The following is a 23,263-nucleotide window of genomic DNA, read 5'->3' on the forward strand; positions in this document are numbered from 1 at the left end:
AGAAGAGTGAGTCAGGTCACCCAAGGGCACCAGGGATGTGCTGACTCCTCACAGAGACTCTTGTAGCAACTCGATGATGCAGGAACCATTCATCATCATCTCCACTTCCCAGACAAGAACACCAAGGCTTAGAAACTTCCAGAAGTCACACCAGCAGAGGAGTTAGTGTCCAAAACCCAATGTCTGACCAGGGCCTGCTCCCAGCTCCTTGGGGCTGGGGAGCTGTCCTAGTATTTGCCTTCCTATGTGGGGACCCGGACCGAGGGGACCACCAAATTGGTGAACACATTGGGGTCGCACTAAGCTCACTGCATCCAGTTTCTTATCACATTCTCCAACCTGCTCCAGGTGAGCCCTGCAGGGACCTTATGTAGGATGGACACGTCCCAAGGGGAAGTCTGGGGGCTGCTGCCAGATGAATGCAGCATCGCCAAGCAGGCCAGTCAGGACTGCACTCTACTCATTTTCTTGCCAGCGTAAAACAAAGCATAGAAATGAAAGAATTCACAGGAAGCGAAGTGCACAGGTGAGAGGGGCACAGCCTCAGGGCCGAGCGCAGGCCTCCCCGGCTTCCACTCCAAGTGCAGCTCCTCGACGGGTAAACTGACACCGTAAATGACGGCGAGGCCTCACCAAACACTCCCGCGGCAGCACCTGCCTGGACGTTTCCCAAGGCGCTGCTTCACGCTGACCTGCGGCGGGGGAGGGGCCTGCTCACGCCAGCTGCCCAGGACAGGCTCCACAAATGGCAGAAGGTTCTAGAAACATCTAGCCACAGGGAGGGGGACTACTCAGAGTCAAGGACAGACACCACAAAACCTCAGAACCGGCATGTTTCTGCAATGCTCTCAGCTTGCAAACCAGGACTCGAAGCCCCTGGGCCAGCTGCCAGCTCACCAGGGATCTCTCTCATGCTCATTCTCCCGTGTGGACGCTCAGTCTTCAGCCGGACACAACGACTACCACCAGCAGCGAAGCCCCACCTGGCCAGCGGCAGGGCCAGTGAACCCCATCTTTCCAGACGGAGGAAAAGGCCCGCGGAAGCGGCTGCTCCCGGTGAGGGGGTGAGGGCGGAGATGCCGGGGAGGGTGGAGAACAGCGGGCCTTCTGGAGGAGCCTGACCAGCCGGCCTGCTGTTTGCTCGGCTCAGCAACCCCGCAGGTTCAAAGAGAAGTCGGCCCAGGAATGTTTATCTCCACGGTGCCTAACAGCCTAACAATAGAGATGTGCCATGGAGGTGTGCGCCCTGGGAGCTGCCTGGAGAAACACTGTGAGAGCACAGCCACCCAGGGACTGCCTCCTGACACACAGCATGTTATTAAATGCAAGGAGACGACAAAGGGGCCCTTAAATGGAAGCTTATTCAGGTAAAACATGTCAGGACCACTCACGCCCAGAAGGGCCGCGGTGGCACACGCTCCGAGCACCCGGCACTCACCTGGACTCCTGCTCCTGCTTTCCCAGGTGAGCTCTCAGTGCACCTGAGTGGGGCCCGCCTGTCAGAGGCGGAAGAGGGGCACCAGGTGAGCAGTGCTCAGTGCTGGGTGGGCTTTGGGGCATCTTAAACATCCTCTTTGGGCACTCCTGTGTCCTCTGATGCCTTCACATTAGAAAATGCATTTTTCAGTTTTTTCCCTTTTCTTTCCCTCCCAGTATTTTCCTTACAAAACAATCACGTTGTCCCCAAATATCAGCGGTTTCCCCAGATTCTCTTTTGGGACTTCTCGATCCCCCCAGGCCACCCCACAACGAAGGGAAGGTAGCCCGAGTCCCCCCAGGACACGTTCCGGTCCTCCCATCCCTCAGCCCGACCAGGCCCCGCACTTTCAGATCCCCAGCAAGGTTCTGGTTTCATGTCCTCTCCCTGCGGGGTCCCCTCCTTCACCCCACGCCTGTGCCGCCTGCCCTGTCGAGGTCTAACCCAAGAGAGACACCAATCAGATAGGACAGCAGGCCCCTGGCCCAGGGCCAGCTCCTCAACCCTCTGCCCTCGGCTTCCGAGCTGTATGACTGAGCCGACCTCAGAGTGTGGGCTGTTTCTAACGCTTAGCGATGGCCCAGTGAGGAATATTACTAAAATCTGCCACAGAACGGCCTGAGCCACGAAGAACCCTCCACTAGTTCGTTACAAACAACCCGTCAAGTTCCACATTTTGCTTTTTCTACAATGACTTTCCCTGAAGAAACTGATCAGGGAGGGACTGAGACTGGGGGACCAGAGAGGGTCCTGGGCACCTGATGAAATCACCTCGTTTCCGCACCCCTGGGGGCGCTGGTCTGGCCCCCGACTCTCACTTCTGGCCCTAAACAACGTCCCCCGCAGCACGGCACCTGCTCCCCGCGGGCATCAGCACAGGCGCTGCTGCTGCGAACCCCGGCTCAGGCAGCAGCCTAACGCCCTTATTTGAAGCAGGAGGACGAGGAGGTTTGTCGACTACACCACCTAGGAAAGCCAAGGCCAGGACAGGCCTCCCCGCGGAGCACCAGGACACTGCCCCGGGCCCCCGCCACTCTGCACCCACCACCCCCAACGCCTGGGGAGTGAGGCCCACGACAGGGACAGTGGGAGCAGTGTCCACGCTGCCAGCCACCCCACACCTGCATGCGATCAGGAATCACTTTACTGATTTAATCTGGAACATTTAGTCAACAAGGTGCTGACCCTTGGAGAACAGACCTCACTGCCCTCCCCAGTCTTGCACGTGGTGCCACTGACTGCCAAGCGTTTAGTGCCCAGACTACGAGCCTCTGAAGAGATGAAGTCATTACCGAGGACCCGGTGCAGAGCGGACCCCGACAGCCCGGCGCAGGCACCGCTCCGGCCCCTCCCCGGCTTCTCCCCCCTCCAGCCGCAACTGCGGCCGCGTCGAGCCGGCCCCACTGAGACACTGCAGTTGCTGGGAGGAAGCCCAGGGATGGTCACCCAGGACCCAGGTGCAAAATGCCCTCGGGCTCTGTGCAGACCACACAGAATCAGGGTGGCACCAGCAGGGAGCAGTCAACGCCGGCGCCTGGAGAGCCAGGACGGGCCCCCAGCGGCCTGGACAGCCGCAGTCCGAGGGGACAACCAGACCTGAGGGAGGCCCTGAAGCACGAAGACCCGCGCGCAAGGCTGCCCAGCGCTCTTTCCTGATGACAACAGTAAGAGGAACAGACAAGAGAAAGAGGTGAACCTGGAAGCACAAAGCCTGCAAATTTCACCCCCAAACCATACCAACTGCACCCTGAAGACCGGGGCCCCCAGGGCATCCTATGCACGGGTGTGTCCTGCTCCCACCAGGCTCGGCTCTGCCCATCCCCCCAGGGCTGAGCAGAAAGAGGGCCGGCTGGGCTCTGCCCCTCGCTTCACACGGAGCCTGAGCACAGCGAGGCCGCCCTCTGCTCCCTGCTCCTGCCTGTGGGCGCCCCAGGGCTCCGTCCCCATGCTCGCACCTCCGCCTCCCTCGGCAGGTCTTGGTCTCCCAGGGACGGTTCCTTCCCACAAGGAGCCATGGTGCCGGGGTGAAGACGGGGGTTCACGTGCTGCTCAGAGAAGTGAAGGACCCCAGGGAACAGTGGGGCTGGCCCACCTCTACCGGCCTCCCTGCCGCTTCCAGGGCCCGAGCCCCTCCTGGGAGCCCCGAGCTGCCTCCCAGGCAGGAGCTGGAAAACAGCCGCCGCAGAGCTCATGACAAGCACTGCCGGCCCACCCCCGAGAGGACATGACACGAGGCTGACAGATGCAGATACAGAGGACTTCACACACGTGCACACATGAACACATCACACACATGCACATACAGCCATGCACAAATCCAACACGTACATCACACGTGCATATGATCACAATGCACACGTATATGACAGCATGCACACACAAACACAGCACATGCAAGCACACATCACATGTGCACAAACACATCACACACATGCATATGTATATCAGACATACACAAACACCCCCCATACGCACACATACACCACAGTGCATACATCACACACACCCCCACACACATGCACAGGTACATGCCACTGTACTCACACACCCACACATGCATGCATACACCACACATGCACAGAGGCCAAAGAACTGGTAAGAGTGGAGGCAGGAGTGGCCGAGCCCCGGGGCGCCTGCCCGCTGCCTCACATAGGGACCGTGAAGGCCGCATGGGCAACAAGGGCCAAGGTTGCCAAGGAGAGCCAGAGGGAAGCCACACATCGGGCCTCCTGACGCTTTCTCAACCTGAATGGTCCCGGGGGATCAGCAGCCTGACCCTCCCTTCAACTAAGTCCCGAAGCAGCGTCCACAGCCAAGCAGCGGCCAGGACTGACCCAGTGTGGGGTGAGAGGTCACAGGCCAAGGCCCCTCTGGCTTCACACCCCTGGCTGTGGCTGGGCATCTGGCTGTGTCCTCCATGAGCTTCCCTTCGAGCTGATGGCCACCAACCAGTGTGAGGCGCCCCCCGGGACTCACGGCCCAAACAACAGGCACGCAGTGCTCAGAATAACGGTGAACAACCACATGAAATTATGTGAGTTTCTAAACTGAGACTTTAAACACAATCACCTCATACTCAGGAGGCTGCTATCTCAGCACGGGAACACAGGGGCGAGGAGTGGAGACACGAGCCCTGGTGTACCGCGGGGGGCGGGGGTGGGGGGGTGGAGGGACGTAAATAGCGCAGCAGCCACCGTGGGCACAGCACAGCAGCTCCTCCACACGGCAGGGGCAGAACTGCCACAGGATCCATGAACTCCACCAGGCAGCTGCCCCAAAGCACCGAAGCAGGACTCAGACCTGCACACCCATGTTCTCTGCAGCATTATTCATTATTCTCATCAAAAGGTGGGAGCCACTGAGCATCACCTGGCGGGTGAGTGAAGGGATACATAAAATGGGGTCCAGACACACAGCGGAATGTCATTCCCTCCCGCAGGGAAGGGTGCATTTCGTCACCATGCCTCAGGCGCCCCGCGGCCACCCTCCACGGTGGCCCAGCCAGTTTCACCACTGCACCTGGCACTGCACCTGGCACCACCCACGGGCACCACTCAGGGGTGCACAGAGCTGTCACTAACAAGAAAGCACCAGCGTCTGGGGACCTTTCCATGGCTCGTGTCTACGTGACACTGGGGTGACAGGAGAGGCCGCACGGCCCCCGTGCACACTGAGCAAGGTGGGCGGTCGGGCAGCGTCTGGGGTGTCTGAGACAGCACTGTGAAGCTCCCCTTTTAGAACCTTCACGGTCCCACGGCGTGCTGGAAGGAGATCTGTACTCAGCACAGGGTCCAGGACAGTCTTTACCGGAAAAGTACACTCAAGGCCAATCTCAGCTGCTCCTCTGGAGAGTGAGCCACCTCCCCACGCGTGGCTGAGAGCACAAGGCCACACCCGCCACAGGACTTCAGGCCTCGCCCCGAGGGTGCGATGCAGCGCTCCCTCCCAGACCTGACCAGGGCAGCAGGCACAGCGCCCCCGAGCGTCTGCACACGCCCTGCCCCGCCCCGCCCCACCCCACCGGTGACTTGCACACAGCTAAGCCTGAGGGGCCTGCAGCTGCAGCTTCCCTCCATCTACAACGCCCTCCCCGCACCCCTCCCCCCCCATGGTCTCACTGATGTTGTCTCTCTAAGTTGTCCTGAAGCTCCTCTGAGCACAAGACAACATCGGGGGCCCTTATTGGGTTCCTTCGGCTGCTGTCCAAAAGCAGCACAAACTTAGTGGCTTAAAACAACACACATTTATTACCTGAACAGCTCTGGAGGCCAGACGTACAACATGGGGCTCACTGGGCTCAAACCGAGAGTGGCTGTGCTCCCTCAGGAGGCCCCAGGGAGGCCCTGGCTCCTCGCTTCTCCGCGGCCTGCATTCCTCGGCTCCCGGCCCCTCCTCCCTTCTCCACCTGCACAGTCAGCGAAGAGGATCAGGGCACACCACCCACACCGGCCACGCCGGCAGAGGGTTCTGAGCTGCAGGCTGCCCGCTCTCTTTGTAAAGGCGCCCAGACCCACATGAGGAGTCCGCACGGCAAACCTACAAACCACCCTTCCCACCCGTGTCTCCTGGTCACCTTCCCACAGTGCACTGCCCGAGGCCCAACCTCCTTCCTTGTGTTACAATGATACATTCGCAGCAAGACTTTCCACTTGTTTTCTGTGCAGCCTGTGTACAATGGCGTGCCTTTTCTCTTGCTAGTCTGCCATTTGTCAGTTTAATGCACAGGCCCACTGACAGAACCTACGAGAGTGGAGGGAAAGCGTCCTGCCCACACCAGCCGCCCTGCCTCTCCCTCCTCTCACCCTCCCGACTCACCCCTAGTGAGGAGACAGAAGCAAGCTAGGTAGACAGGGATGGGGCCAGGGGTGGAGAAGAATTAACCCAGGAACCCAATTGGGCAGTTAGTAAGACGCCCCAACTGGGCGGGGAAGGGAGGGCGTGTGTGAGAGGCATGAGATTTAAAAATGTATGAATGTTGCTAAGACGGACAGCTTGCAGATAACCAATCACAAGGTTGTAAGGCATATAAACCAATCCCGAGGATGTTGCTAAGGCAAAATTCTTTGAAAGGACCAATCAGGAACTAACAAACATATCTATCCTATATAATAAATAGATAATATGCAAATTGACCATCACACCCTCACAAGATGGCTGCCTAGAACCAGGCCAGCACGGGGGTTAGTGAGGGACGAGCAAACAACTGAACAAGCAGGCTGCATGGGGTGACCAGGCCGGCAGGGGGGTTAGTAAGGGACGACCAAACGACTGAATAGCAGGCTGCATGGGGCGACCAGGCTGGCGGGGGGGCCATGAGGGGCAACCAGGCCAGTGGGGGTGGGGGAGCAGTGAGGGGCAACTAGGCTGGCAGGGGGGGAGCAGTTGGTGGTGACCAGACCAGCAAGGGGGCAGCTGGGGGCGACCAGGCTGGCAGGGGACAGTAAGAGGTGACCAGGCTGGTGGGTGGAAGGGCAGTTAGGGGTGACCAGGCTGGTGGGGGGGGGTGCAGTTGGGAGTGAGCAGGCCAGCAGGGGGGACAGTTGGGGGCGATTAGGCTGGCAGGAGGGGCAGTGAGAGGTGACTAGGCCGGCAGTGGGGGCAGTTGGGGGCAACCTGGCCGGCAGGGGATGCAGTTAGGGGCGATCAGGCTGGCACACAGAGGCAGTGAGGGGTGACCTGGCAGGCAAGTAGGTGAGCGATTAGGAGCCAGAGGTCCAGGATTGTGAGAGGGAGGTCTGACTGCTGGTTTAGGCCTGATCCCCAGATTGGGCCTAAACCAGCAGTTGGACATCCCCCGAGGGGTCCCGGATTGGAGAGGGTGCAGGCTGGGCTGAGAGGACCCCTCTCCCCATGCATGAATTTCGTGCACCGGGTCTTTAGTATATATATATATATAAAAGGCTAATATGCGAAGTGTCCCTTCGACTGGGAGACCAGGAGTTAGTTTTCTCGCCATGACGTGCGCTGACCACCAGGGGGCAGCGCGGAACAAAGGAAGGCCCTGGCTGGCAGCCAGAAGGCCCCTATCGGCCCTGATTGCCGGCCAAGCCTAGGGACCCTACCTGTGCATGAATTTCGTGCACTAGGCCTCTAGTATACTAGTATATATAAAGCGCACCCAGGACAACCAAGATGGTGGCATAGGTAAACACCTGAACTTGCTGCCATGCACATCACAATAAAAATGCAACTAAAAGACAAAACGAATATCATCCAGAACCATGGGAAGGCTGGCTGAGTGGAAATTCTACAATTAGAGGGAAAGAGAAAAGCACATGGAGTCCGGTAGGGGGTGCAGAGGTGTGGAAGTGTGGAGGTACGGAGGCACGCACAAAAGGGGCTGGAAGCTAGGTATGCTGTTCTCTTTTTCAAACAGGAGGGAGATACAAGCTCCTGACTGCTCTGAACTCCAGTTCTGGGTGAGAATCTGGGGACCAAGACTCATACAGAGAGAAACTGGACTGTCCGGCATCGGCCAGAACGTAAGGGCGACTTTCTCGCAGAGGTGCTTGCAGTGGTCATTGTTCCTGCACAGGGCTGCAGGACACAGAGACCCGGGGACTTCTCCGGGGCAGGGCTGAATGGCAGCCATTGCTGTTTGCTCCACCCTGGTGATTCCCTGAGACCCCGCCCCACCCAATTTACAACCCCACCCAAGGTGTGCACAGACGCTTTTGCATACGAATGGCCTGGCCTTTCTCTGCCTAAAAACCTGTCAAACTGCAGCTGGGTCAGAGAACCCCAGAGCTTCCAAAAGAAGGCCTAAGGCTTGTCAGCAGCCTGCACTGCTTCATAGCTGCACCTTATCTGGACACCTCCAAACCCCAAACAAAGAGGAGGAATCTGCAGATGTCTCTGTAGCTCCTGCTGGGTGGCCTCAGGCAGTGGCCGACTTTGCACCTCCTTGGAGATCCAAGAGCCAGTCTACCCAGTGGTCAGAGTGAGACCATCCAGATTACAACTCTTCACATCCATAAAAGACACACTCGGGGCAGACTCAGTGAGCACCAAAGCCCCACTGAAGCAAGTCCTGCCCCATAAGGGTGTCTCCAGTGCAGAAGTTCTCCCACTGTAGACACAACTGGTCCTCACAGCCAATTGGCCTGGAGGTCAATTCCTCCCAGTGATACCAACAGCAATCAAGGCTTAACTACAACAAGACTGTGCACACAGCCCACAAAGGGGTGCACCAAGAGTGTCCACCTCAGGTAATTAGGGGAGGCTGAGCCACTGGGCCCTACAGGACACCTAGCACAGAAAGCCACTCTATCAACACAGGGAAGCAACCAAAATGCGGAGATGAAGAAACAGGTCACAGACGAAATAAATGGAGGAAAGCAAACTACTGGATATAGAGTTCAAAACCACGGTTATAAGATTACTCAAGAATCTTCTAGAAACCTCTGAGAAATGTAGTTAGACCCTCAAGGATATGAAAAAGGACCAATTAGAAATTAAGCATACGCTGACTGAAATTAAGAATAATATACAGAGATCTAACAGCAGACTAGAGGATCCCAAGAATCAAGTCAAAGATTTGAAATATGAAGAAGCAAAAAACACCCAACCGGAAAAGCAAAATGAAAAAAGAATCCAAAAATACGAAGATGGTGCAAGGAGCCTCTGGGACAACTTCAAGCGTACCAACATCAGAATTATAGGGGTGCCAGAAGAAGAGAGAGGGCAAGATATTGAAAACCTATTTGAAGAAATAATGACAGAAAACTTCCCCTACCTGGTGAAAGAAATAGACTTACAAGTCCAGGAAGCGCAGAGAACCCCAAACAAAAGGAATCCAAAGAGGACCACAGCAAGACACATCATAATTAAAATGCCAAGAGCAAAAGACAAAGAGAGAATCTTAAAAGTAGCAAGAGAAAGAAAGTCAGTTACCTACAAGGGAATACCCATATGACTGTCAGCTGATTTCTCAACAGAAACTATGCAGGCCAGAAGGGAGCGGCAAGAAATATTCAAAGTGATGAATACCAAGAACCTGCAACCAAGATTACTTTATCCAGCAAAGCTATCATTCAGAATTGAAGGTCAGATAAAGAGCTTCACATATAAGGAAAAGCTAAAGGAGTTCAGCACCACCAAACCAAGATTACATGAAGTGCTGAAGGGTATCCTTTAAGAAGAGGAAGAAGAAGAAAAAGGCAAAGATAAAAATTATGAACAACCAAGTGACAACAAATACACATCTATCAACAAGCGAATCTAAAAACCAAGTGAATAAAAAATCTGACGAACAGAATAAACTGGTGAATATAATAGAATCAGGGGCATACAAAGGGAGTGGACTGACAATTCTCGGGGGGGAAAAGGGTGTGGGGGGTGCGGGAAGAGACTGGACAAAAATCGTGCACCTATGGATGAGGGCAGTGTGGGGAGGGTATGGGTAGGGGGTGGGGTGGGAACCGGGTGAAGGGGAGCTTTGGGGGAAAAAGAGGAACAACTGTAATAATCTGAACAATAAAGATTTATTTAAAAAAGAAAAGAAAGAAAAAAAAAGTGCACCCACTTCTTCTTCACTCTTCCTGGCGCTAGGTTCCTGGGTTGGTGGCAGGAGATGCGCCTCCCAGCACCCACGTGGCGTATGGCCACTGGGCCTCCACACACAGGCTCATAGACTTCCATTAGCTGGGATGCGAACTACTCCCGACTAATGTGGAAAGGAAGCCTGGACGCTGGCTGCTCCTGGAACCCCAGCGGCAACTGTTCCAGAACTGGCTTCTCCCGATAAACTTCGGTTCCACTAACTGTCTTTGTCTGTGACCTCATTCTTCGATTTCTCGAGACAATGAACTCGGACTCAAACACCGACATTTTGGTTTCAACAGGACCTGTGATTACCGTTAAGACCCACAGACAACGCTCATCTCCTCACCTCGAGATCCTGGATCACATCTGCCAAGTCCCTTTACCATGGAAAGCAACACTTTTGAAGGTTCCAGAGATGAGGATGTGGACGTCGTTAGGGGCCGTTGTTTTGCCTCCTGCAAACCCCTAGCTGACCCTGCTGCCATTCAGGGATGTGGCTCAGAGTGGGCACAACTGCTGATTTCATTTTCTTAAAAAAGTTAGATTTTTAGGTGGTCTCCCAATTTCCTTGATGCTGAGAAGTAATTAATGTATAATTTGTAGTCCTGGGAAGTCCAAACAAAACCTGCCTGCTACGGAGGGCTGTTGGCTGGAGGGAGCTCCCAGCCCACCTGCGGGGAGGGCCTGGCAAGCGCCACTGCCACCTCCAGGCCACAGTGGGAGGTGCCAACGCAGAAACCCACGCTGGGGAGAGGGGGCTGAGGCAACCTGAGGTGGCATTGATTTTAGAATGCTGGCTGAATAAAATGCAAATGACTGTTAACAGAAACTGGAGACAACAAGGAAACCAGAACATTCCATGGCACTCGATGAGATTACTCATTCAGATGCAAATTTTAGCCCAATTTTGGAAGGATCACAGGCACCCCTGTCCAGAGCCCAGGCCACAGCTCAGCACTTTCCTGCCACTCTCTTCATCAGCCCCTCACACGGGGGGCGGGCTTCTGAAGCAGGGGTTGTACAGTTTCTGGTGCATGTTTTGTCCTCCTCACCCCCGGCCCTCTTCCCTAGGGACAGCGCTCAGCACTCACCCCGTTCTCCAACGTTCACACACGTGGGCTATGCTGGACGCCGTCCCCGGCAAGCATCTCGCCGCCAGAACTACGTTTCAGAGGAGACTGTGGTGTCGGCGCTCCTGCTTCTTCAAACGAAGCCATCCGGGCCTGAGCCAGTCCCACCAGCCCCACCCACCCGCCTCGCCTGAGGGTGCACCCCCACAGCCACCACACTGATGGCCGGTCAGGCGATGCCCACTGCCTCCACCTGCTTCCTCCCAGAGTGCAGGGGACACGGGGCAGCCCCGAGAGGGAGGCAGTCCACACGAGAAAGGAAGGCGGCCACAACTCCAGCCGTCCACATCGCCGGGGCCGGAGTCAGCAGCCCAGGCCAGGGCAGCGCTGCCCGGAGCCACGGCCTCAGCCCTGCTGCTCACCGGCTGCCCCGCTGCCCGACAGACGCACCTCTCAGACACTCCTCTGTCCTTGGAGGGGCCGGTCCCTGGGCCCAGCCACCTGGGCTGGGGACAGAGGCGCCTGCTTGCTTGCTCACTCAGCCTACTCCACTGGGCCCTGAGAACCGGGAAGAGAAAAGCTGTCCCATGGATCATAAGGAAACTCTTACTATCCCCGAATAATGCGCTGGATGCGCAGAGTCCTGGTCAGTAACCTGGGCTGATTCCAGTCCCGGGGGGTGAAACGAGGTCCCGCACCTCAAGCACTCGGAACAGAAGCCACACTCTGACTTCTCCACCCTTGTGCCCACTCCTTTGTGGTCCCCTTGGATTTTTCTAGTAAAAAACAACACATTATACGATTATACCATCTGCAAATAAAAGAAAACAAGAATCGCTGGGCCGCTGGCAACACCCCTGCCGCCGGGTCCGTGACCTCACCTCTCTGCTGGCCACGCTGGCCTCCTGGCCACGGGGACGACGGTGCTCAGAACAGACCAGCCCGGCCCGGCCATCCCATCCTCACGGGGACCTCTGCTGCCTCGGCGACTGTCCTACACCCTGGGGTCTCCAGCACAGCCTGGTGGGGCCGGGCAGACAGGCCGCGGGCAGCTGGGCCCGCTCCGCCGCGACAAGGCTCCGTTCAGCAGTGGTACAAGGCCCGCAGTGAGCCTCCCTTGGGCCGCTGGACAGGCTGGCCCCATTCTCGTCCCTTTGAATGGCAGGCTGTGCAAGATGTGGGCCTGGCTGTTCTCCTGTGTGGGCTCATTCAGGGCCGCGGGGCAGGGCCAGCCTGGGCAGGACGGGAGAGGGGGGCGGGGGTGGGGGAGACAAGGAGGAGGGGGGATGGGTGGGAGGTGCTGCTGTCCCTGGAGAAAGGGGCTCGGAGCCACAGGAAGGAGAAGGGTCCCGCAAGGCCATGGCCCCTTTGGTCCCCAGGGCCTCAGGGCTCCAGGCAGAAAGCGGCGAGCTGCCCCTCCCCCCGGCTCTGCTTCAGGGCCGGGAGCAGCCACCAGGCCCTGGGAGCGGCGGGTCCAGCCCTGAAGCCCGGGAGCAGTGCAGTGCCCGGTCGCCCTGGCAGAGGGTGAGGAGGTGCTTCCCCACCGAGCTCCCAGCACAGCTGGTGCAGTGAAACCAAAATGGGAAACAGGTGCTGGCAAAGGCACCCCTTCTCTCCCGGCTGCCCGCTGCCCACTGCCCACTGGCACGTCTGTCCTCCCATAAGTGGGCCGGACCCAGGGACCAACACACAGGGGTTTAGCCCACGGTCACCTGCAGGGCCCGGGGGGAGACACAGCAAGGAGACGGTGGCACCCACGCACAGTGGTGAACAACCTGGGGAGACGGGCGGGGGGCAGGGAGGCTTGTCCAGTCTCGACACGCAGGCTCAGCTCCCAGGCGCCGCCTGCGACCCACACACCCCTTCCCCGCAGACCACGGTAGCGGTGGCGGCAGCTCACTGCTGCTGAGTGAGGGAGGACATGGGCCTGGGACACAGAGAGCCCCTGACAACGGGCAGCGACCCCAGTGTGCCGTCCACAACAGGCTCTGTGCCACTTCGCATCCCATAGTCACCAGGATGGAATTCTGGTGATGTGCCCAGCGCCGCAGGAAGCAGGACGGTGACCTGGGTGGGCACAGGTAGCTGGTACAACACACTGAGTGTGTGAGCCTCAGTCCTCAGCAAGACAGCGGCGAGGCACACCTGCTTGATGGTGGGCACTGCCCTCGAGGGGCTGACCCACCCTGGCAGGTCCCAGACCCCAAGTCTAAAATCCCCTAAACCAGCAACAAAGGGTCCGGCCCATCCACCACCGAAGCAAGCAGTGCCAGGCGGCTGCTGGCACCGGGCCTGCCTCTGCGAGCAGGACAGTGTCTCATCACCGGAGACCGTGGACGCAGGCCGGTCTTCCCGAGACACAGCGGTGTGACCAGGAGCAAAGGCTACAGCCTGCGAGGTGGCCGCCGCCCCTCTCGCCCCGCGCCTCCGGCACAGCCTTTGGTGGCAGCGCCCTGAGCAGCAGGCTCACCCACGCGATGCAGGAGAGGCGTGGCGGCCACGGCGGGTGCTGGCGTGGCTTGGTGAGCTTGCCACGTCCGGCCTGGCTTGGGGCCTCCCAGGACCTCATCACAATTCAAGAAAGTGTTGGACATGTTTGACCAGGGGGTCAGGGGACGGTGACCCTCCCCAGTTCGGGGCTGAAATGAGAGAAAGCATGAATCCATCCTCCCCCGAGCGTAAGGCAAGCGCCTCACCTTCGTTCACAAGCTGCAAAGAATGCTCGGCCTTGGAGACGTGCGGAGGGAGGGGCTCAGCTATTCCTCATATTCACTGACCAGAATCACAGCTATGTACTGCGGCCATGGCTGGGAATCGGGACCGACATGAGTCAGACCAGGGTTTTCTACTGCGAGGGTGGGGGTGCCCTTAGCCCCCTCCTTGCTCATCTGCAACTTATGTGCAGGGCGGGGCACAGGTAGGTTTACAGTTGTGAGTATGTGAAACACAGAGTTTATTCTTGTATTACTGTTTACTAATTATTGTATTATTTTCCATACAAACAACTGTAAACCTACTTTTGCCCCACCCTGATTCACAGATTTTTACTAGGTCTGCAATATGCCTTACACTGTAGGACTCTCATGGATCGGTGACGTATGAACTCTGCTTAAGGAACAGGGTGTTTAACCCTCTTCACCTCTGAGACCCAGCTCCTGGGAGGGAACCACTCAGGCCTCACTTCCAAAGTGGCAGGATATGCAAAGGAACACTTACACTTGGGAAACACATTTCTTCTGTGATTAAAGATCTCACACAAAAATTAAGGTGCCCCCGAGGGGCTAGGGGTTTCAAACAGCGCCTTCACCACCCAGGACACGCCCCCACTCCCGCCTGATGGCCCCCCTCGTGCAGACGAGCTCGGCCGGCAGGTCGCTGGGTCCCGGGTGCCACGGGGGCAAGTGGATTTACAGAAAGAGGCAAGAGACGAGTCTATTTTTAAAAACTTACTTGCAGGTACTGTACTTTCCCTTTAAAACAAAGTTAGCAAAGAAACCACTGTACAAATTTTAGTCAAATGAAAAACCCACCACCCATGTTCAGGTTCACCACATCTTAGTGCCCATTTTAAGCATTAATTCAGCCCTATCCTGCCCAAGAACGCACAGCGTGGTCACAGCCATAAAATGCACACGACAGGACAGCTGGGGTGAGACCGCTGTGCACACGGCCTGCCTGCCTGCGGTCTCCCCGAGAACAGCCCAGGCGCAGCGGGGGCCCAGCGGTCCCACGCGCCTGCACCAGGACACAGGCTGCTCTCCGCTCTCTCCCCGTGCCCCTCCCTGCACACACCCTCGGCATCACCATTCCTGGCCCCACGACCCCCGTGGCACTGCCCTCTGCGTGGGCACCTTCCACACATTAGCCACGCAGGGCATTCTCCCCACTCTTCACATGTAGCCCAGGCCCCTCTGCACCTGTGGTCATGGCCACTTTCCACCCGCAGAGACCCCTGGCTTCCTCTCGCCATTTCTGCTCCCGCGGCAGCCCCATGCTTCCGCTATCAGCCCTCCTCACTGGGCCTGCACCAGAACCCCGTTACACTCGGCTCCCTCCGATCGGCACAGAACACCAGCCTCCACCGTGAGGTCAAAGGCTGGGGCTGGCCGGAGGGGGTGGCCGGGACCACCTTGCACAGGAGGCCATCGCCGGGAAGGGCGGACCAGTGGCTGTGGGACACCCTCAGCGAGCCTGGCAGCGCCTCCTACAGCCTCATAGTTGTGTTTCCACGCCTCTCCTCCTGCCAGACACGGGGCTCTGTGTGCAGGTCAGGGACAAGCAGACTGTCCCAGGCAACGCTGGCAGGCTGCCACTGCCCGCCAGCCCTGCCAGGGCCCGAGCGACGTGCCCTTCCCTCCTTGCTGGTACAGCCTTTGGCCCTCAACTCTCACGTGTGGCCTGGGTCACAGTGAGTGGGACAGAGGCGGGAGCTGCTGCTGCCCACCCACAGCCCTGCGATGCAAGCCAGCAGCTTCAATTTCAGTGTGTGAAGTGCAAACAGCTCTCTGCAGGGGCACTGAGCCCCCACCGGGTGCAGCAGCAAGGAGTGCCTGGGAGCTGGGGGCCGGCAAAGGTTCAAGGAGTCAGGTGCGCTCGGCAAGAAGGCAAAGGGGCAGGAGCCTTAAAGTGATGTGCCCAGCGCCGCAGGAAGCACATCTTTGTGTGACTGACAGGCCGGTCACCTCCTCCTCTGGCTGGGGACACAGCGTCCAGGGTAAATTCGGAAAGAAGCGAGTTTCCTTTAGCAGGCACCGCAGTAAGCAAACAGGACAACCCCTACCCTACCCTGGTGAGCTCTCCTGTCAGTACAGTGTGGGGCCCTGCAGCCCTGGAAGGGACCAGAACTGACCCTGCCCACCTTCCTCACCCTCTCCCAGGACCACTGGGCAGATCCTGGGTCAGTGGTGGGGCCTGGTCCATGTGCACCAGGCAAAGCCCTACCCTGCAGTGTGCCAGGCATGTCTGCACCCTCGAGGACAGCCCTACATGCAGCCACTCCCCATGTCTACACGGCCAGACGCCCATGAAACATGCTTAAGAGCGGACAGCGCTGGTCCTGCCCCAGCACCAGCTGCTTCCCTCCTCTGGCCTCCCCCACGGGGCAGCTCCCGTCCTCTCCCAGGGAGGCTCCTGGGTCACCTTCCCTGACCTCGGAGCAGATGTGCCGTCTGGTTGCTCCTGCAGAGCCTCCAGTCACACAGGTGTCGGTAAGACGAGTGAGCCTACTCCGCAACGTGCACCCTGGACCCCAGCTGTCCATCACTGCCACCTGTGAAGCAGGCTGGGCCACCTGCTTGGGACAGAATGACTGGACAGCCCCAGGCTGGCAGGGCCCACGCCCACCCCACCCAGCTCACGCCCATGCCCACCCTGCCCACGCCCACCCCACCCCACCCAGCCCATGCCCACGCTCACGCCCAGCCCACCCTGCTGAGGCTGTTAGCTGTCAGGCCGGGTGTGGCTGAGTGTGTGAGCCTCCAGGGACACCTCCACCTGCAGCATGGGCAGGGCCAAGGCCACCACCCTGACCTCACCGGCTCCCAGCGTGGGTGGGCCAGTCCAGTGTGGGCAGCACAGTGGGAGCTCAGGCAAAGAGGGCATTTGGGGATACAGAGGGCAACTGGGGGACACAGAGGGCAACTGGGGGACACAGAGGGCTGCCACCCAGGGAGCCTGAGTCAGTGCTCAGGTGTGAGCTCCTGAGGGCAGCCAAGGTCAGACACGGGCACCTGGAACAGCAACATCTGGACATGCCAAAGGTACACGCACCCCGCCAAATCTGTGCACGCCCCCCTCGCGCAGAGTAAGAGCACCCCTGCCCAGAGGGACTCACGCCGTGCCCGCCCCGACAGCAGAGGAGCTGTGTGTGCAGTGTGTCATCCTTTCTCTCCCCATCATACACTTGCCATCGTGTGTCCCCCAAATCTTCCTCTGCCCAGGGGCTGTGAGAGACATGTAAATACACGGAGTCATGAGTGCACATACAGGAGGGCTTGTAACTTCCGTGCAGCACACAGAGCACAGCTGCTGCCAGTGTGAAGCGGGCACAGGGGAGACCAGCCAGCGGGGGGCCACGGAGAAGCCCCAAAGACCAGCTTACACGAGACCACAGTCCTCCCCAGAGCGGAAGTCCAATTCACTGTCAGAGAACGGGTTACTGTCAGAGAACGGGTTACTGAATAGTAGTGCTGGCACCCAGGACGAAGATCAAACTGGACTTCCTCCCTCAAAGGTCTTAGCCCATATTACGCAAAGCTTTCTAGATGTTTTCAAGGCTGAAGGGAGCCGTCAGTTTCCATAACAGACAGCCACTGCAAACGGGTGAGAGGAGACACATTCTGAGAGAAACAGTCCAAGAACACAAGAGGTGAGTCACAGACGGAGAAATGCAAACCTCCAGGGACCTTGCAGCAAAGATCTGCTGCCCCGGGACCCCGGGAGGACCCTGCTCAGGGAGCGCCGGGATCAGGTCCACGCAGGGGAAGACCAGCTTAGATCTTTTCAAAACTGTCTGGCAGCACCTATAACACAGAGGCGCCCCCGGCCCGTAGCGACGAGCCCGGAAGAGTGGCCTCATGCCGTGGCGGGCGTTTACGGAGCTGCTTACGCTGGCTGAGCTCCCTTCCCGTGGCAGCGCTTAACAGTGACCACCAACTGGGAGGCTGAGAACAGCAGCAACCCCTCCCAGTTCTGGGGCCAGCGGTCTCACTGCCCTGAACTCCCGCTGCAGCCGGCCCGCTCCCTCCAGAGGGGCTGGAGGAGACCCCGCCTGCCTCGTCCAGCTGCGGGGGCTGCGGGCACCCCTTGGTTTCTGGCCACTGTTATTAGTCAGGATCCCCAGAGAAAGAGAATCAATAGGATGTGGGTATAGATGTCGGTGGCAGGAGCAGGATACTGGGACCAGCTATAACTATGAGAAATATTCATCCTGCTCTGTTAACCGTGATGTCTTGTTCTAATTACACAGGCACATGCTGTCCTGGCTGGGAGTTGCATGTGGGACCTGGGAGCTCACCTGGAAATGCGGCCCATCCTCCCCACCGGGAAGCTGCCTGTCATCATGGAAGGACTGACAACCTTGTTGTAAAACCAGAGCCAGCCGCCAGCCCTTTGAAGACCCCCAGTCCTTTGCATTGCCTGTAAACTGCCCATTTTGCATACCCATTCTTGTCCCTTTCGCCTACTTCCCCATGGCTGTCCTTCTACCCCCTATAGTAGCTGGCTTTTGGTAGGGTGTGGAACAGATTTTTGTGGCTGACCTGCTGCTCTCCTTGCTGCTGGGGTTACTGGAATAAACGCTCATATATGACTCAACCCTGTCTCAGCTGAGCTGGCTCAAGTAGTGACAGGCAGCCTGGATCCACTGACTGACCGGTTACATAGAAAGAAAGATTTGTTATAATGAATCAGATCATGTGATCATGGAGCCTGGCAAGCCTTGAGATTAGCAGTGAGCAAGTTGCAGACTCAGGGCAGCTAATGGTGCAAATCCCAGCTGGAGTCCAAATCTGAAGGCAGGAGAGGGCCAATGTACCAGCTCAAAGGCAGCAGGACAGACGGAATAATTCTCCCCTCCTCGGCCTTTCTGCTCTTTTCAGGCTGTCAACTGATAGGATGCGGCCCACCCACATGAGGGTGGACATCTGCTTACTCAGTCTATAGACTCAAATGCTAATCTCATCCGGAAACGCCCTCACAGACACACCCAGATCATGTCTGACCGGGTATCGGGCACCTGTGCCCCAGTCAAGCTGACACACAAAATCAGCCTTCACGCCCACATCACTCTAATCTCTACTTCCATCTTCCCATCAGCTTCTCCTCATCTTTCCAATCTCCACCTGCCTCCCGCTCCAGGGGCACTTGTGGTGGCAGTTAGGGCCCATCACGTGACTCACGATCACCTCCCCATCTCGAGATTCCTGACTGAGCCATTTCTGCTAAGAGCCGCTTTCTAGACAAGGTGGCACTCAGGCGCCAGGGGTTAGAACCTGCCTTCGCTGGGGCTATTCTTCAGCTTCCTATCAGAGACCACACACAATCCTGGAGCCGTGAGGGGCTCCAAGGGGAGCAGGTCCAAGTTCATAATGAAGCCCTGCCTGGCTGGTGACTGACTGCCCTGCCCAATATGGCCAAGAAGGCAAGACGCACGGTTTTGTCTCTATAATGAACACAACAGGGTCTCTCGGGTTGGAATGAAGACAGTGGGTAAGCTTTGCTGCCCACAGCATTTTTCTGCAAAAATGAGTGTCCCCCTTTGACTCAAAGGTGTGGGGCAGCCCGACCCTGGGTCACCATGCCTTTCCAACGAGGCAGCGAAAGGGCGTGATGAAGGCACAAAGTGTCCTTCTGAGGCGGGTATGGGAGGAGGGCAGTGCCACCTTCCTAGAACCACTCCTGCTCCCCCACCATGTAGTGCTGAGTCCTAAAGCCCAGCTATGCCCTGGTATGGGTGGGCCCTGCTGTGCCCACACTCCGACTCCTGACTCCAGCCGCCTTAGCGCCAGCTACTCAGGGGTACCCCACAGGGCTTAGTGGGGCGCATCCCAAGACTCGTGTCCCTGAATGCCGCTACATCCTCCCCTTCCCCTGCCGCCACCGTCAGAGTCTCCCATCCGTCAAAGGCCATCTCACCCCTGAGCAGCCTGGCAGCCACTGGGAACCTCACCCCTCCGCACCCTTGTGTGCCTTCATCCTCGTCCCTCCAAACTCGATGGAGGCTCCCCACGGGCCTCCCCACTCTGTCCCGCACAGCCAGCCTCACCATCTAATGGCATGTCCATGAGGCTTGTTCCCAGGGGAGGTGGCCCGTCCTCTGCCCTCTGGTGGCTCAGTGCCCCAGCAGGGACCCACCTGGGGCTGCTCCTCAGATGTCTACCCAATGCTAAGACCTCCTCCCTGCCACACTCCCTGCGTCCCCAGCCTTGCTGCCCCAGGTGGAGGCCTCAGGCAACCTGGGGGAACTGGTCTGTACGTGGATCCTCACCCTTCCAGGTGCTCAGCCAAACCTAGGCTCATCCTTGATCCCCACCCAACTCAGACCCCACGTGGCAGCAAGTCCCCTCCCTGGGCTCCGCCTCCCAATGAACGCCCAACGGGCTCTCCTCCCACCTGCTGTGGCACCCTGGCCCGCAACCCCCTCCAGGGCCACCTCGCAGCCTCTGCACAGGGCTCCCCGCACCCTCCAGGGTCGTTCTCCCCAGAAGCCGGGAGTCCTGTCCAAACCTGGGCTCCCAGCACGTGCACCGCAGAGCGCCAAGAGGTCATACGCTGCTCCCCGTCCCAGGGCGCTCCTACCAGGGACCACACCAGCCGTGCCTTCTACCTGGAATGCTCCTCTCCAAACCCAGGCCCAGCTCCTGTTTGTCCTCAATCAACCGCCCCTCCCAGCAGGGCCTCCTGCTGCCCCTTCTCCACTTGGGTTCTCTCATCTGCACCCATCACCTCTCACTCCTCGCATCTGACTTACTCATCCGTTGACAGTCTGTCTCCCCGGCCACTAGAAGCTTCTTCCACATGGAGGCCCCAGTGCCCAGAGCCTGCCAGGCAGAGGGAGGGCGCTCAGTGTCCTGGGGAACTGGGCCTGAGGAAACCTGTCCCATGGTGTCGGGGGGATGGGCCACATGGGGCCACACTCTCCCCAGGCGCCACACATGCAGCCAGACGGCAGCGGGGCAGACCCGAGACCCAGGCCTCTGCACGGGATGAAAACGCGCTGCGAGCACCAGAGTCATTCGCTGAAGGCTTATTTCACGGGCCCCCCGGGTGCATGACAGCATCGCCACATGCCCGCTCTCTTCAGAGACAAAGGGGCCTTTGTGGGCTATAAATAGCCTGGCCAGATGTGGGAAGGCTGGGGTGCCTTCCCAGGACTCCCTGTGCCCACAGCTGCACCCCCAGCAGGGCCCCAGGAAGCAGCTGCACTTCGAGCAGCAGAGGGTTAACGGGTGGAGCCTCCTCTCTCAGGGACAAGGCAGGGTTCAGCAAAGCCTGGCCATGCAGGCTGCTCATCACCAGCACGCGGGCACGCGCAGGACACGCCGAGGGGACGGCCAGGCTGCAGACTGCAAGTCTCTCACAGGAACCAGGGAGACGGATGCCGGAGAACGGGAGCCATCCGGGGAGGCACCCCCACCCCCAGCAGAGTGCTGGGCTCCCTGTGCAGGAGAACCCAGTCTGCGCAGGGCACCCCGTCTGACAAGGCCCAGCTGTCTGTTAGCAATTGTCTGTGGACGTGGAAAGACAGCAGAGTGCTGCGGGCTCGCAGGTCCTCTCAAAGCCGGTAGCTCCCTTGGCCTCCCCGCCCAGGGCTGGGCCCGGAGGGAAGGGGCGCCCAGGCGCAGAGCACCGAGAGCCGCCTGCTTCCGCTTCCAACAGAAGCACCGCTGAGCCGCACATGCGAGCCCCATGCGAGAGTTCAGATCTTCCTAGAAGCCAGGTTCGGAGAGTAAAAACAAAGGTGAAGCCTAAACATGCTGTATTTAACCCAACACGAAGCCAAAGCACTCTTTCCCTCACGTGAGGAACAGAGTCACGAATGGGCTGCCCCGTCCTGAGGCTGCCTCCTGCCTGCTGTGTCCCCACTCGCAGTGCCACACGGGGACGGCTCCACCCAGGGCGGTAACAGCCACGGTAGCGGACAGCGCAGACCGCGGGGGCATCGCCAGCTGCAGCAATGCCACAGAGGCTCGGATGCAGGAGCCGGTGCAGGTCCAGGTGTGGCTGAAGGTGTGGAAGCTCCGGTCACGACAAACGGACCCAACAAGGCCCGAGGTGCACACTGTAGGGACAGAGGTCCTGGACGGCAGCCCCTCCCACCTGCGTCCAGGCTCCTCCGCGCCTCGTCGTCAGCCGATGGACAAGCACCGGCGCCGGTGGATCTGTCACGAGGGACTGCCGGGCTCTCGGTCCTGCTACAGCCACTTTGGGACTCGCTGCTGTGCACAGGCCTCCACGTCCGGGGCCTGCGGCTCCTGTCATACAATCCAGACCGAAGGCCTTGGGATGGTGTTGGCTCATCCATCACACAGACCGGGCGAGAGGGGTAACACAGGCTTTACGCCCCTGAGAACAGACCAGCCCTGGGGCACATCCTCGATGACTACCCTTTACCGCACCCTTGGTCCCACTGCCCCGCCGGGTCTGTCCACACCTCCCTGCGAAGGGAAAACTGGTGTCGGACCTCCACGTGCCGGCCGATCTCATGGTAACACGTCCCTGCAAGGTCCCGTCCCCACAAGGGCCTCTCTAATAAAGCCTCTTCTTACGACGTCCGTGTGTTTTCATCTGACAAGTGATCACACACGACTTCAAGCCCCAACACCCACAGATGAAGGCCCAATGGACAGGTAACCTGTGACTTCCACCTCCGGAAGGTGTCACCAGATCGGGGTCCTGGTACCAACAGGGACTGGTTCGAGGCGTAGTGCAGGGCATCCCTGCCACAGCTGCTCCTGGGCCCACGGGCGAGAGCGGGGATTCGGCTCAGGGGAGCCATGCATTGACTCATGTCCTGAGCCCACGGCCCTGGAGGCACTCCCTCCAGGAGGCGGGCAGGGCTCTGCGGGACCATCGAAAGCAGCTCCCACAGCTACTGGTGGGTGCCCAGGACCCTGCCCCAGCCCTGCAGGCACCATGCCTACCCCCCTGCTCCACGCCTGCATGCTGGCGCCCATCTGCACTCCTAAAGGCCCACGCCGCCTCTGGAAGTGCTGCAGCGCCCGGGGGGGAGATGTTCTCACTGGGACCAGAAAAGCAGACAAAGCAAAAGGCGCTGCCCCTACAGGATGACAGAGAGAAAAGGATAAGGCTCACGGGCAAGGTGGGAGCCCGCTGTTGGCAGGGGCACCGGGGTCAGCTGAGGGCACTGACGGGGAACGAGCCCCGTGAGCACACAGGCGTCCTCACCCCTGTGGCACTCCACAGACCAGCGTCCCAGGGGGCTAGTCATGAGGGCAGGGAGGGCCCGAGTGGCACCAAAGTGGGGCACGTGACCTGGAGCAGAGCGCTGCGGCTGGGTCACCCACACCAGCCAGGAGGCAGTGGGGACGCCACCCCACTGCGGGAGGTATGCCGGCTCACGGGGAACCGTCAAAATCAACCTCTGAACACTGCATCCACCCCAGGTTTCTCCAGGTGGGTAGAAACCAGGTGTCCTGAGCCTCTATAAGCC

The 23,263-nt window shown here is 58.8% G+C and overlaps 1 protein-coding gene across 13 annotated transcripts in view; it reads right to left on the reverse strand.

The window, feature by feature from the left end:
• The window catches only part of SEMA4D (semaphorin 4D), a 122,360-nt gene that overhangs the window by 69,402 nt on the left and 29,695 nt on the right, over positions 1 to 23,263 (reverse strand). The window contains exon 1 of one of the 13 annotated variants that reach the window (XM_036302342.1): positions 5,729 to 5,878. The exons of 11 other annotated variants lie outside the window; for them this stretch is intronic. The gene's annotated coding sequence lies outside the window, so the exon portion shown is untranslated. Of the gene's footprint in view, positions 1 to 897; positions 953 to 5,728; positions 5,879 to 23,263 lie in introns of those variants that run through there. One more of the 13 variants, XM_036302344.1, reaches the window with a different exon arrangement.

The sequence above is a fragment of the Myotis myotis genome, unplaced genomic scaffold (genome assembly GCF_014108235.1).
Source record: "Myotis myotis isolate mMyoMyo1 unplaced genomic scaffold, mMyoMyo1.p scaffold_m19_p_31, whole genome shotgun sequence".
Lineage (NCBI taxonomy): Eukaryota > Metazoa > Chordata > Mammalia > Chiroptera > Vespertilionidae > Myotis > Myotis myotis.